Source organism: Muntiacus reevesi, chromosome 11 (genome assembly GCF_963930625.1).
Source record: "Muntiacus reevesi chromosome 11, mMunRee1.1, whole genome shotgun sequence".
NCBI lineage: Eukaryota > Metazoa > Chordata > Mammalia > Artiodactyla > Cervidae > Muntiacus > Muntiacus reevesi.
In genome coordinates this window covers 32,823,175-32,829,535 of record NC_089259.1, presented here as the reverse complement: position 1 = coordinate 32,829,535, position 6,361 = coordinate 32,823,175, and the positions used below count along the sequence as shown (strand labels likewise).

General features: G+C 42.7%; 1 non-coding gene across 1 annotated transcript; it reads left to right on the top strand.

Annotated features, from left to right (window-relative positions):
- The first annotated feature begins 4,153 nt into the window (after positions 1–4,153).
- Positions 4,154–4,226, top strand: TRNAK-UUU (transfer RNA lysine (anticodon UUU)). The gene has a single exon. It is a non-coding gene; the product is annotated as a tRNA-Lys (tRNA).
- Positions 4,227–6,361: the final 2,135 nt, after the last annotated feature.

Below are 6,361 nucleotides of genomic sequence, written 5' to 3'. Positions count from 1 at the left end.
GATGTATCAAGCAAATAGGACGGATTTATTCTGAAGTACATCCTATGACCAAACAGCCAGATTCTGAGGCTATCTAAGCGATTTCCTCTGGGCAAGTTCCATGGAAGAACCCAAGTCTGTAACACTGGTGTTCTTTAGTCTCTTCAGCCATGTCCAACTCTTTGTGACTCCATGGACTGTAGCCCAACAGGATCCTTTGTCCATGGGATTCTCCAGCAAGAATACTGGAGCGGGTTGCCATTTCCTTCTCCAGGGGATCTTTCCAACCCAGGGATCAATCCTCTGTCTCCTGCTTTGGTGGGTGGATTCTTTGCCACTGAGCCACCAGGGAAATCTGAAGTCTATATTCAATGCATTTAAAAACATCCAACTCTCATTACTCCCGGGGGTTTCTTTGAATGTAAGAAGTAAATTACTAAATCATATTTATATGCATGAAGTGATCTTATCTCTACCTGGTGAGGGTACAGGAAAACAGATACAAATATTTGTCTACAAATATTTGGTATGTGTTCTCAGTTCAGTTCAGTTCAGTTGCTCAGTCATGTCCAACCCTTTGCGACCCCATGGACTGCAGCAGGCCAGGCCTCCCTGTCTATCACCAACTCCTTGAGTTTACTGAAACTCATGTCCATTGAATCGGGGATGCCATCCAACCATCTCATACTCTTCATTCCTCATGAATTCTCAGTTTGCTTTTAACACATGCTTATGAAGTAAGCAGGCCTGCTGTTGTTTTCCAGGAGTAGTTCCAAGTATCAGTCCAGGTAATCAAACTGTGTGTATGTCTACTGGAAGGTTGGTTTAGTAAACTGAGAAATAGTTTCAGTAACGGCAACCCACTCCAATATTCTTGTCTGAAAAATTCCATGGACTGAGGAGCCTGATGTCTAACATTAACCCGGATCCTAACATTAACCCAACAGGCTACAGTTCACAAGGTGGCAAAGAGCGACTGAGCATATTCAGTATTACAAAGATATCACAGCCATTAAGTTCATTTCAGTTCAGTTGCTCAGTCGTGTCCAACTCTTTGCGACCCCATGAATCGCAACACACCAGGCCTCCCTGTCCATCACCAACTCCCAGAGTTTACTCAAACTCATGTCCATCGAGTCAGTGATGCCATCCAGCCATCTCATCCTCTGTCGTCCCCTTCTCCTCCTGCCCCCAATCCCTCCCAGCATCAGGGTCTTTTCCAATGAGTCAACTCTTCACATCAGGTGGCCAAAGTGTTGGAGTTTCACCTTCAACATCAGTCCTTCCAATGAACACCCAGGACTGATCTCCTTTAGGATGGACTGGTTGGATCTCCTTGCAGTCCAAGGGACTCTCAAGAGTCTTCTCCAACACCACAGTTCAAAAGCATCAATTTTTCGGTGCTCAGCTTTCTTCACAGTCCAACTCTCACATCCATACATGACTACTGGAAAAATCATAGACTTGACTAGATGGACCTTTGTTGGCAAAGTAATGTCTCTGCTTTTTAATATGCTATCTAGGTTGATCATAACTTTCCTTCCAAGGAGTAAGTGTCTTTTAATTTCATGGCTACAATCACCATCTGCAGTGATTTTGGAGCCCAAAAAAATAAAGTCTGACACTGCTTCCACTGTTTCTCTATCTATTTGCCATGAGGTGATGGGACCAGATGCCATGATCTTAGTTTTCTGAATGTTAAGCTTTAAGTCAACTTTTTCACTCTCCTCTTTCACTTTCATCAAGAAGCTTTTTAGTTCCTCTTCACTTTCTGCCATAAGGGTGGTGTCATCTGCATATCTGAGGTTATTGATATTTCTCCCAGCAATCTTGATTCCAGCTTGTGATTCTTCCAGCCCAGCGTTTCTCATGATGTACTCTGCATATAAGTTAAATAAGCAGGGCGACAATATACAGCCTTGATGTACTCCTTTTCCTATTTGGAACCCGTCTGTTGGTCCATGTCCAGTTCATTACATTGAAAAATCCAGCTGATTTCTTGTCTAAGGGACTGATATCTCCCTTACTCACAGAAATTTCATAGAAATTTATATTTGTGTGTATACGTACTTTGACTTTATAACCTGGATGTTTTCTCATAGAAAGAAGCACTAGGTCTGGGAGGTTTGCAGATTGGGTTCATGATATTCATGGTAATGTTATAAGAAAGGTCCTGAAATCTTCCAGAACTTACTTCTGAATTTGAGGTGACACATCTGATTCAGTCATTCACTCATTTAAATACTGGGATGACCTTGATCCCTTCTGAAGGCCAGGGCAGTGCAAGTTCTCTGTCTTATCCACAAGCTGGGAGAGGAAACAGAACGAAGCTCTGCTCTATGACTTAGCCACAGGGAGTGTATGGCACAAAGAACCTGGAGAACCCATCATGGTCACCTGTGTGGAGACAAGCAGAGGGCAGATACCAGAAATGGTCACTGGGTTATTGACCTGCCTGTCTGTCCTCTTGGGTCTGAGGGCCTCACAGCACAGAGACGGTCGTCAGACTCCGTCCCTGAGGAGACCTTTGTGCTCTGGGTTGTTCTTGAGCTGGGTGACTCGCCTGCCTCCTGAAGACCAGGGGACCCAAGATATGTCTCTTGTCTCCCACATAAATTATGGCCATTTATTTCCTTGTGGCTGAAGGTAACATCAACCCTCTTCTCCCCTCTGTGTAGAGAAATGCTCCAGGTCTGAACAAAGTGAACATTCTAGGTTCCTAAACCTTTCTCTGAGCAGAGTTTGAAAGCAGAGAAATAGGAAGGTGGTATTTGAATCTAGAATTCTCATTTTAGGGCAATACTCAGGGAATCTTAGAGTCCCAGAACTGCCTTTTCTCTAGCCTTTAGGTCCTTCCTCCCTCTCTCTCTTTTTCTTTCATTCTTCCTCTCTTCTTTCTGTTCCCTTCCTTCCTTCCTTTCCTATTTCTCTTTCTTTCTGTCTCTCTTTCAGTCAGCCAAAGAGACTTCAAGTCCATAATTCTCTTTCTAGGAACCCCCTAAACTAACAAGGAATAAATTTCTCAACCAACACCTTTATACACAAGGCAGTGTGATGAACAGGGCAAGGGTTTCACCACCTGGAGCTCTGATGACAGATCCACTGCCTTCTCTCTGGGAAGAGCAGCAAGCTTTGTTTTCCCTTGCTCCACATCCACAGAAATGACTCTATGATTCGCTGTGGTCTTTCTCTGCAGGCTGCCCCCTCACTGCTTCCTGACAAGACAGAAGAGGCTGTGGATGACCTCCACCCTTCCCTGAACTCCACTCTCAACAGGTTTTGGGGGAGATAAAACAACCTCCACAAGCTTCTGCTCCAAAAACATTGTAATGAGAGAAAATCAAGTCCAGTTTTATTTGTTTACAGCTACGAGCCCACCCCACTTGAAAAGAAAAGTAAATAACATTTTCATAAGTTGGTTTTGCAGGAGAAAGAGTAGATATTTAAACTATTATCACACCCATGATCTTTCAAATGAAAATTTTCACCTAAAGAAAGGAAAGCAATCTCATCAAGTGCCAATTTTGCCTTTTTTTTTTCCAAATAAAAATTTAAAAGGTGAAAATGTAACATGAAATTATAAAAGCTTGAATAGATCTATGTATCGGGGATCCACTGTAGGTACCAGCATATGCTTTGTATAACACAAAATAGATGTTGCTAGCATTTAGATATCCAGGGCTGCCAGAACTGCAAATGCTTCCTTAGAGACCTTTTAAAAGCAGAAATCTATTTAATTCATAAAAAATTTTAATGAAAATAATAATGACGGTGTTACAGTTCCAGATGTTAGAGTCTTTAAACCAAATTTTCTCTTTCATCTTTCAGATCCTTGGTCTCTGCAGGTTAGTGGCACTGTCCAAGGCACAGACAGACAGGTATTTATCCCCTAACTCACAATGTGAAAGGCAAAAGTGGAAGTTGCTCAGTTGTGCCTACCAGCCTCCTCTGTCCATGGGATTCTCCAGGCAGGAATACTGGAGTGGGTTGCCATTCCCTTCTCCAGGGGATCTTCCTGACCCGGGGATTGAACCTGGATTTCCAGCATTGCAGGCAGATTCTTTACCATGTGAGCCACTGGGGAACACATGGCCCAACAAGAGGCACCAAGGCCTGTGACTCCCTGTGGCAACTCAGGTTCATGCTCAGGCTTTAGACTGTTCTCAGCCTCAAAGCCTGGGTAGCTCAGCTGGTAGAGCATCAGACTTTTAATCTGAGGGCCCAGGGTTCAAGTCCCTGTCCACGCAGCAAAAACTAAACAAATAAAACAAAATGTCTAACAACATTTAGACTTTTTTCGGGCCTCCCAGGTGGCTCAGACTGTAAAGAATCTGCCTGCAATGCAGGAGACTGCACTCAGTGACTTACTTCTTAGGCTTGTATGCTTGTCTTTAGCTGCGTGATTTAAGAAAAGGAGGAGACTCAGGAAGGATAGAAAGGATTTTTTGGCATATATAGTAGGAAAGGTAGACCCAGCATGACCAGGCTGGAATTTTAAGACACAGAATGACCACATGACCATTTTAAGAGCAAAGGCACAGAAGTTAATAAAGTGGAAGGAAAAATACGTCTAGCTTTATTATCTTGGCAAAAAATATCAGAGCTACAGGATGTCTAAACATGGTAACTAATCTCTGGTTCCCTTGTTTTCTATTTTGTCGAAAAATCTCTGGTGGGTTTCCTCTCTTCCCTCAGTACAACATGCAAGTATATCAGAAGAGACCCATAGACTTATTTCTGTGTCCAACTCTTTGTGACCCCAAGGACTGCAACCCACCAGGCTCCTCTGTCCATGGGATTTCCGAGGCAGGAATACTAGAGTGGGTTGCCATTTCCTCCTCCAGGGGATCTTCCTGATCCCAGGGATTGAACCTGGGTTTCCTATATTGCAGGTGGATTTATTACTGCTGAGACATCAGGGAAGTCCTTCTCTGAATGACAGAAAGAAATTGAAAAAAAAAAAAAAAAAAGCTTTGGATCTGGAGAGGAGAGAATGCTTGAGGGTGGAGGCTGCAGGGTGTGCATGTGTGTGTGGGCTCAGGAGACAAGAAGACCTTCTTCCTAAGCCCCTATTTCTCCAGGGCACATTCCAATTTTCTCACAACTCTGCTATCCCAATTTTCAGATAAAAGATGAACCATCATTGGTCAAGCCTTCTGTGAGGATCTGAAATCTTAACCCTGCTTCCACGAAGAAGTGATCCCAAGTTCTAAACATGAGACTTCTTCAGAGCTTCAGGAAAGGAGCCACAGGAGTGTTGAGCCTCCTTCAGTGTAGCCAAGAGATTAAGACCTCTAAGATTTAGAATCTAGAGTGGCATCTCTCCGGCTTGCTTTATCTCATGGCCGAGAAGAATTAACCACCACCATAACACCTTCCAGTGTGGAGGGACACTCAGCCTTCATGACGGTTCTCTTAACAATTTCTAGAGCTGGAAGAGGAAGGGTTTCCAAACTAGACTTTTGGGGAAGCGTTGTCGTTTGTTTTAGATTTATGACTGGTAGACAGATCAGAGACTACATGTCTCACAAGCAGGATTTAAAAATGTTGCATTTCAAGAAAAGTTGACCAGAAGCATTCACATTTTCCCTGCCCATTCTTAACAACATCAGTGTGTGCTCTTGTGATTTATGGCCTCACTTGTGATACTGGCACCTGCCATGGATAAGATCATTAAAACACCCTTTTTTTTTTTTCAAGTCTTTATTTATCAAAGTCATGGAAAAATGACATTCCTATTAGCTTGAGTTGGAAAAGTTAGAAAAGCATGGTGTAACTCATTCCAGGTAATATCTTTCTTTTTGTATAACCATTACCCAGACCTCTCTAAAGAAAGGGTTGAGTGTGAATTATTTCGAAATCAAAATAGTCTCTTTAAAATTGGAAATGCATTATGCACCTGAGGTGCTGACAGCAAGGTCCATGCCAAGCATTTGATCCATGAATACCCATTTTCCAAGCTCTCTAGGTCCTTAGATCTGAGTCTCTTCCATTTTTTTCTGTGGCCAATTTTCAAATAAGGGATCGGGAAACAGTTTAGAGATCATAAATCACACTGATGGTTGGGAAATAAAAAGGGTTCCTTTGCTTCTTCAGATGTGGTTCAACACATTTTTACACATCTTTAAACTAAATCAGAAATCCAGATGCAAAATTAGGGTGCTTACATATATCATGTCTCTTTGTGACATTCCATGAATGTAGGGCTTAGAGAGACCTGACCTGGCTATAAGCTGGCATAAAAAAGTTCAGGTCAGCACTGCAGAAAACAAGGGAAAAGAGTTGGGGAAAGTGAGTATGTAGTTCCCCTGCTGTGTATACATTTCATTGAGTGACTAACTCAACCAAAATATAGCATTCACTGCATATCTAGGAAATATCT